At 41.9% G+C, this 9,576-nt stretch overlaps 1 long non-coding RNA gene across 1 annotated transcript in view; it reads right to left on the reverse strand.

The window, feature by feature from the left end:
• Nucleotides 1-1,743: 1,743 nt before the first annotated feature.
• LOC109288009 overlaps nucleotides 1,744-9,576 on the reverse strand; it is a 19,474-nt gene continuing 11,641 nt past the window's right edge. The window contains exon 3 of the long non-coding RNA XR_002095045.1: nucleotides 1,744-1,756. This is a non-coding gene — a long non-coding RNA (uncharacterized LOC109288009). The remainder of the gene's footprint in view (nucleotides 1,757-9,576) is intronic.

Raw genomic sequence — 9,576 nt, forward strand, 5'->3', positions numbered from 1 at the left:
ACTAATACTAGAAGCTTCTTTTAAATGCCTTCTGATGACATGAACTAATAGAAAACTTCTCAAAGGAAGTGCTGAAAAATAAGCAGGCAATGCCAAGGATACTGCGGACAGCAGCATCCAACAGGTAACCAACAAATAAGGGATTTGGTTAGAAGTTGAAGCATAAGATGGGGAGGTGGAAACTTAAACACGATTTCTGTGACCTATGGTTATTTTTTAAACCTCTGTGCCTCAGTTTACCCTCTGAAATTGGGTGAGAGAATTCATTCACAGGGCTGTTGTGAGACGTGTTAATTCACTTGCATCAAGCCTCCTCTCAATTCCATGCTTGAGCCAAAGCTTCCAATAGTTCCCATCAGACCCTTGCACATTTCCTAGTATTTTCCAATCTTACAGGTTGGAAAGCAAAGCATGATTCACCCTACTCCAGCCTACTCCACCTATTTTCATATGCTTTCTAGTTTATTCTCTAAAAGTCTACTGTGCATTGCACCTGTGGCAAATCTCCCACTGAAATCGGGAAGCTGCCAAATCAGCAATTTAAAGAGTTTATTTGTTCAGTGGGGTTCTCCAGACTCGCCGGAAAAAGGAGCACGACAGGCAAACTTCCATTGCCAGGTTTCATCTTTACAAAAAGGAAGCTAAGAGAGGAAGGAAGGCCTAAGAGTGCAAAGTTAACAATAAAAAACTTTCCTGCCAGGCTGGTAATTCTAGCCACTGACACTTATAGAAGGACAATGGATGAATGTGTTTCTTGAAAATGGATCAAAAGAATAGGTCATTTATTTACTCCCTTGGCATATTGTTAGTAGTAACTGTTAAAACAGACAAACCAGCCTCAGAATAATGTATATGTTTTGTTTTACCTTTTGGTTAACATTTCAAAAATTGGGTCTCTCCCAATCCTGTAGTCTTTACTCAAGTAAATAACATTGCTTCCTACAAACAAAACTACTTCTGTACTTTAGATTACAGGATCAGGACCCCAGTTCGTAGGTGGCTTGCTAAAAACCTAGAAATCCAAACAGGCTTTTATTTATGTGGACGTCTTTTTCATCATATCAGAATTCTTTGTTTCAGTGGGTATCAGCACAGGAGCCATGTGATTAGTATCTACAGCCCTTGTAAATTCATGTAAAAATTGGTAGTGACAAGGTTATGAGGGTATGTTGTAATGTGGCAAAAGAGAGCCCTTCTTTGCTCTCCATGTCTGTTGTGCAAACAGTTGAGGGTCACTGCTATGGATCCATGTATCCTTAGGCCAGTAGGAACCATTTTGATCTGCTTTGACATCCTGCAATAACAGTTTAGCGAATTCACTAAGTAGTTCCTACCTCAAGTCTAGTAATTTGTTGTTGAAGTCATCAATATCTTTCAGAAAAATATGCAATCTCGATGCTTGTTCCTTTAGAAGTAATAGTAGGACAAACCAAAAAAAAAGCCATTTTAATTTTGGATAAGTGTGTTCACACAGGGGTTTCAAGTGGTCTGAATAATTCACTTTTAATTAAATAAGATACAATGTTCCAGACAGACAATCCCTTAATGTAGAGAGTTCATGTGCTGTTGAATCTACCGCATTCCTTAGAAGACATTCCAATAATTAAATACCCTCTGTTTATTAGCATCATCACAATCATCATCAGGATTAAACAAAATACTAGTTTAAATCTGCCTATTTCAGCTCCCAGTGATTAGATCTCAATAGGTTCCTGGAAGGTACTAAGCTGTCCATTTCAGACTGATCTCACAAATGCTATATTAAAGTAGTTCATGAGCGTCTCCGTAACATTCCACAAAATGATTTTGGTTGTATGTTTTAGATGATTAGTGTCCCTGAGATATAGCTTTTCTACAAAAATTAGCTGAATTGCTGTGCTTGCACCCAATCATAATGTTCATATTTCTACATTTGGAACTTGCTGCCTAGAAAACACAAAAATATGCAAACCAGGTGTCAAATGTTTAGCAAACCTAAAAGCCACATTCCAGACTGCTCTCAAGAAGAGATTAAACTTTTTGCACTCATCTTTGTCTACCATTCTTTACCACTATTCTTTGTATATTGTTCTTTCAGGGCAAAATCTGGCTTCGATACAACAGGTCACCATTGCTGGACTGGATTTTTAATGGAAACACTGGACTTCAAAACTACTGCCAGTGTTACCTGTATCTATATCAGTCCTTCAGCAGGAGCCATCAGTGAAAGGGTTAAGCAAGCAAAGAGAAATTTGCCAGAAGAAAACCTCACCTGCTTGTACACTTGCACATGCCTTAATTCCTGACAATGTTCCCTAAAGCAAGAGAAAGTATTCTTTTATTATTTATCCTACTTTATTAATAAAAAGTAGGCTAAAAGTCTGAGATGCTGTTGAACTGATGCGGGTTGTGAAGGATGTAATCAACACAACGGGAAATCTTTCCCTTGCAGAGAAAAAGGGCGTTGCTGTATTGTCTGCAGTGTTATGTGCTAAGAGAAGGCAAGGTTCAGCCTCCAGGGGGAGGAAGCTGGAAGGACCTGGCACAGTATGCAGTCTTGCTTGAAAATAAACCAGAAGCATGCTCAGAAAGTGTATTTTATTTTGTAAAGTGTTTCTGCTCCATCTCCTTTTTTATTCCACTTATTATCATTGTCCTTCCCATACTAGAAAAAAGCCCTCTTCCGAAACTCCCCACCTCCACTGAGACACCCTTCCAATCAAAAGATAACCCTTGCTAAACATCTTTTTCATGTTTGGCCCTCTAACCATCACCAAGGTATCCAGAATTTGGTCTGTCATTTCTTTTACTTGTTTGCAGACTCAGTAGGAGCACCATATACTCCCATTTGGAAGGTCAACTTTGCAACCATAAGGGATAGGATACTACCTTTTTAAGAAATATGTGGGCAGCAGAGAAGTAGTTGTTTCATTCACAGACTCATAGCTTGGTAGAACAAAAGGGAATACCATGATTATCTTCTCCAAATCCCTATGCAACACAAACCATATTATTTCATCCAGTAAATCTCATACCAAGTCCATAACTGCTGATCCCAGAGAGCAGAAAAGGTCTTTTTTGTACCACCAACACCCATGCACACAGAGTCCAATAACCAAGTATTCTTCAGACTTTAGCGTACTATTATTTATCCTACTTTTATTCAGAATTATGCAATGATAATTATCTAACATAATTATAAAAATAATGAGAGCTGTAAGCTTGAACATCCAAAATCTGGATCCAGGATTAGAGGATAATGGTGGAATGGAGATATCCTTTGGAGTCATCATCACATGTGGAGCAAGTAAAATGTGGGCAGCAAGACCTTAATATTTTATATGTTCCCCAGAATGATTAGTTAGATTTGATAAAGTGATTAAATACTATAATAGGTCTATTGGCTTGTTAGTGGGCACAGCTAGCCTCGCTAGTGTAACATCTGGCCAGTAGAGGGCACTACAATCCCTCCAGCTCTGAAACAGAAAGCTGCCAGAGGTTGGAGGAGACTTGGGTTAGGAGACAGCCGGAGGCTGTGGAGCATTAGCAGACCTTGTACTTAAATGAAAGGAGAAGTCTGGGCATCTTGGGAATAGGGACTGAAAAAGCTAAGAGCCAGGTTGAGAGTGGCTGGCCTCTGAGAAGGACCAGCCATAACAAGCAGCTACTCAAGAATGGCTTAGATATTGGGGAGCCATGCAAATGGGTCTGAACAAGACAGACAGAAGGTCTGGACTTTGGTCAAGGGGTCGAGAGGCCAGCATGCAATTGTATGCAGGAGAGAGATAGCCTGAAGCAAATATCCCTGACACAACTCAGGGAGGCCTACCTTCATATTCCTGTGCTGTATTATCTTTAGGGGCTAGGTTAGGAACTGTTGGCCCATCTTTTTAACTTTAAAAAGACTGAACTGTGTATTTCTTGAAGCCCTAATACAAAGCAACCCTCATTACTGAGGCTGTAATGCTTACGGGATCCCACCAAGGGGCACTGCTCAAAGGCACAATCATAGGAGTAACTCTGAATGGGTGGCGTACAGTCTACTAGCCAACAGCAAAGGGACTGGCATCCCCCTGCACACACAGCCACACTTTACAATGGCTTTAGGTACAATGTTATAATTTCATTTTTCAGATGAAGAAACTAAGGCTAGGAAAGGTGCAGGCAGTGTCAGTCGCATTTGCTAACAATTAGCTCTGTAGTTTAGCCATGATGGCTCAGGAAGTAACCAGGAGGCAAGGATTTTTTGTGATCTGTTTTACTGGACCAACTGTATAGTTGGGAGAGCTGTTGGACAAGCTTTCAGGCATCAGATGCCCTTCTTCAGGTCAAGTCCCTGCCTCTCCATAGTTTTCGTTTAGATTTGTAGGGTTGTTGGTTGTAGCCTTGCTTGTCTAAGGACATAGGCAGGCGAGGTTCTACCCAAATAACCTTGTCTTCATTTAGATTTAGAATTTAAAAGGCATCTAAAGGCACCCAAAACCCCTGGAATTTAAATGGGTCTCCCTCCTGTAGGAAACTTTGAAAATCCCAGAGTTGAACATTTAGAGTCTGAAATGCTCTTTATGCTTTTTAATGTGATCAATATGAATTTAGAGCAGTTTAGAACAGGATGCCATCTGAAACCCTCAGGCTAGGGACAGAAATTACACACAAACTGGTATATGTGATCAGAAACCCGTTCAAATTTGTAACACAATAGGAGTTCAGTGTACATAATGACCAAAGCCAGTTTAAGATAAACCTGGATGGATGTAGTATCAAACTTAACTGATTTAGGTTAAATTGGTTTATTGAACTTCTGCCCCAGATCCCCTCCAGATTCAATTAACTCAGTCCCCCAGCATCCCAGGATGCTTTGCACCTTCTCCACAAGCTTCCCCCTCCCCCCTGCCCACAGGGTGGGCAGGATAGCCTTGGCCCAAACTGTCTGCTTCAGCTGATAGAGAGGTGTGCTGTAGTATCCCCACGCTTCTGGCCTGGACCACTGCAGGCATGTGGCTACATTTCTGGAATCACAAGTGAATGTCTGTTCACTTGCTTATTGGTTCAATCTATGCAGCTTAGACTAACCAGCAAAGATTAAATGCATTCAGCCTCGGGCTTTTTGACTGTCTGCACTTAGCCTTGGTCACCACAAGAATATATCAAACCTGAGATCACATCTATTTGAGATATTACAAACTTGGATCAACTTAAAACGTGATTGTGTGTCAAATCCTAGAATCTATAGCTATTAAATGTTCTTAATTTTAAGAGTATTTAATTTGTTTTCTCCAAACTTAACCTGCCTTATAGATCTCTAATTAATACTTAAAAATCATAACAAGTATAGGGCCCTAATTCAGTAATGTATGTGATGAACAGGGAAGCTTCTGCACTGGTATCTGACAATACATTCTCCTATTTCAGCCTGAATACTGCTCGTTGTACTGTATGAAATTTCCTAATACCTGAATACTTGATTTCCCCAAATCATGGTATTGTTAATTATTTTTGCATAGAACCATGAATATAGTGGAATTAACTCTGAAATCATTATACCTTCATAAATCCCAAAGTTATAATGTAATTAAAAAAGCATACCGGACTGTGTAAATCAAATGGAAATATGTACCTGCAAAAATGTCCACCTACTACTAACATTCTGGAGTTACACCAAGGATGAACAGGAGTCTGCTCATTTCTCCAAGTCACAAATCCTAAACAGTATTTACCCCATTTTCTGGAATTGCATCTCACTGTTGTTGCCTTTGCATTTAAACAATAAGTCCCTGTGCAGAGCTTTGTCTCTTTACCTTTATACTCATGCACTATCAGAGTTTTAAACAGACATTTTATTTTCTATTCTGTGTTCGCCTGTTACTATTTTTAGCAGCTAATAATTAACACTCTAGAGAGCATGATGTCACTGTACTTTGTGCTTATGTAGCTCTAGAAAGTCAAAACCAGACAGAGGCAGCTGTCACCATAATGGGGTAGCTCATTACCACAGTGTAAGGGAGCGACAGTGCTATAGCCAAGTTCAAAAAACCGTATTAGAGGAGGATCTCTGAAATTCTAAATAACTCATGATAATCTTGGCATTCTATTCTCTTCTTTTTTCAAATGACCTGCAATCAAGTTTTGGAAAAAAAATTAAGATGGCTTGTAAGGCTGCTGAATAAAAATATGTTACCAATTACCCTTTTGTGTGTTCACTGTCTTACGTGAAATTAGCTCTCATTGCTGTTCAATTTCCATGGGACAAGTTAGTATCCACATCACAAAATAAACCTACAATAATCATCGCTGGCTGTCAGCTTTGTCGGCAGTGTCAGCAGGCCAAGAACGGCATAAACGTTAGAGGCTGTTCTATACTTACACCTGCAGAAGCAGAGTTCCTTCAGTGCATTGTTCAAGCAGTAGAGCAGGGGGTGTCAAACCCGCTAGGCACCCTGGGCCAGAACTGGATGATGGGGCTCCTCACAGGCTGCAGTCCAGACCCACCTCCAGCAGCAGGGCGAGCAGTGGCTGTGTTAACTACTGCAGATTCCCTAGCCATGAGGATTAAAGCACCTGTTGCTTACCCCTCCACTGCTGACATCCCCAGCAGGGCTCTGCATACTGGAATTCAGTGGTGGGCCCCACTTCTGAATCCACATCACAATTCCTGGCCCCTCTGAGAACCTCGCAAACTGTATCTTTGACACCTCTGCACTGGAGCAGGGGGACTGGTGTGTATGTGTGTGCGTACGCTAGCTTTCTTATATTCTATGGGCACGTCTATACAAGACACTTACTGCAGAGCTGCCTAATGATCTCCACTGTAAATGTCACAGCGTCTACATAGGCCGCAGTAAAATAATAAACTTATAGATTCATAGATTCATAGTACTTCACAAGTACAACTCCACATTGTACTTGTAAATACAAGTACTACCCTGCTGTGGAATTTTTTCGTGAGCAGGAACACATGTGTAGACAGTGACAGGGCTGGCTGGGGCATGGGGTTGCTTCAGTGCTGGGCCTGCCTGCTGGCTAGCCCTGCACTGAAGCAACCTCCGTGCCCTAGCTAGCCCCTCCGCAGCATGTTGATCCAGGCAGGAGCAGCCCTGGGCTGGCAGGCTGATCCCCCAGACCCTCTACCAGCTGGGACTGCTCTCACTTGGCTCAACGTGCTGCAGTACTGGGCGCACGTTCAAATGGTATGCCTGGGAGCAATAAACTCTGCTGTGGTAAACACCGGAGTTTATTGCTTTACGTTAATTGCACATGTAGACGTGTCCTATGTAGCACATGTTCTATGGATAAAGTACTGAAGTTCCAAGTACTAATGTTAAAGTTAAACTAAACCAATCAGTACTACTGAGTGGATGCAAATTAATTTGAAAGGTAGGATTAAAAGAAAGAAAGCATGGAAGTAAAACATATATTGATCCTAAAACAGCATCTTCATTATGTTAATGTCTGTGCTTAGAATCACTTGCTCCTTGTGTTACCAGATTTAATATTAGAGTTTAGGTAGTGACACTGAATTCATAAATGCTTGGACAAAAATAATCCATTCTCTGAAGAGAGCATTTATTGAGCACAACAATTTTATTTGGATACTTATCTTGCTGGGATCCTATGACCCCAGCTGACTTCCTGCCCCTTGGGCAGAGGGCTGGACTCGATGATCTTCCAAGGTCCCTTCCAGCCCTAATGTCCATGAAATCTATGAAATCAACTTCAAGCATAAGACAAAGAACAACAGAAAACTTCACCTAAGTTAAGACACAGCTGAGTAAGACACAGTGACAGTACACACAACTTAGTCTAATTTAAAATGCAATATAATAAACCAAAAAGACAACAGAAAGCCTTTGCATGAGTCTTACATAGTCCTGAGGGCAAAGCGTCTCCTTATAGCCAAAGATTCAGAAAGTCTTTTGGGGAATTAAAACAAAAATACACACACACACACACACACACATATAGTTATATATATATATATCATCTAGCATAAAACTTTCCATCACACACCTTAAACCACATTAAGAAAACCATGCCCCTGTTTCAATAACCCCCCCCCCCCCGGGCTCCCACACACCCACCTGCTGCCCTTCTCTAACCCAATTGCAGTCCCTTAGTCCAAGGCCCAATTTGGGGTTTACAATCTCAGCTCATTCACTGTCCTTGTTGCTGTTGGTGTTGCTGTCACTTCCGCTGCTGCTGATCCTGTTGCTGCCTTCCTCGCTGTCTCCGGATCCAGTTGCGTCGTCCTTTTCAGTCTCCCTGTCCTCTTCCCCTCCCAGGGGGTTTTTAGACAGCCTGTGCCACGTGTCCCTTTTCCAGGTGGAGTTGGCTGCGTCTTCTCCATCCTCTCCCACCACTTTCTGGTAGTAGGACTGAAGTTCAAATCAGTGTTAGGCTTTGGAGTGGAGATTCCACAGGTCTCATCTCTTCCTGGGTTTTTATAGGCAAATCTGCAGCTCCTTCTCCCCCTTGGGTGCCTTGACTATAGTTACATATAGCATGCCTCTCACGCATACAGTGTATTCCAGTCTGTCACCTCTTACAGGTTCTGCTCTGAAATGTATATGTAGTCTTCTGCTTTCTTTGGTCACACCAGCCCAAGCAGTCTGGGATGTGGGACCCTCTGTTGCTTCCTTAGCTCTGTTTCCAACATACACATGGTGATTGTCCCAGGTCTTTGCCAACACTTGCACTGCAGCTTCTTATAGGCCACAGAGTTCTCCCCCAAACCTGTAAGAGTGGGAGCTGCTCTGTGCTTCTATTTTCTTCCCATTTATGCATTTCTGGCCTTGAAAGCCTCAGCTTGCTTTTAATTTTTGTTTTTAAAAACTAAGGCTTCCAAATATGCAATTCTGTAATGCACTGGATGATTATTAATGATACTTATTACAGTAGTGCTCTGGTCCAACCGTGAATACCACCCATTGTGCTAGGCGCTGACTAACACAAAGCACAAGCTATTGCTGGTCTAAAAAATTTACCAGTTAATACACAAGAGAAAGGATGGGAGAGGGGGTATCATACACAAGCAGAGAGCTGCGTGATGATACCAAACCACATTAGTTCTCCAATCTTGGGGGAGGAAAGGTTTAAGAAGAGGAATTGAAAGAAAAGAAAACTAAATAAGGGAGATGGGGTGAAGTAACACTGTGAAGAGAAGGGAAGAGTTTGGGGTATGTCCAACACCATGTCCTGGATGCTGCTGTGAAGATCCACCTGTCTCATCTGTTGGCTCCTGCTCACAAGAGCCCAACCTGGAAATGAGGCAGAGGGGTTTCTCTGTGGGTGTCCTGCATTTAAACATACTGGAAACAAAAAAGTTCTCAAAAGTAGTCATATGGGATGTTCCTGGAATGGCTTCTCTCCCACACTCCTGGGATGGTGCATTTGACTGGGACTGGATGAAAGTAATACTGCTGTTTTGCCTCGTTCAGGTTCATTTGTAGCAATACCTTGAAAAACTCCTTCACAGTCAGGGTGTCCAGACTGGAATCAACTCCCTCCAGAGGTGGTGCGATCACCTACCCTGGAAATCTTCAAGAGGAGACTGGACAGTCACCTTGCTGGGGTCACCTAACCCCAGTTGTCCTTCCTGCC

This window comes from Gavialis gangeticus, unplaced genomic scaffold (assembly GCF_001723915.1).
Source record: "Gavialis gangeticus isolate Ggan-Ray unplaced genomic scaffold, GavGan_comp1, whole genome shotgun sequence".
In the NCBI taxonomy this organism is placed as follows: domain Eukaryota; kingdom Metazoa; phylum Chordata; order Crocodylia; family Gavialidae; genus Gavialis; species Gavialis gangeticus.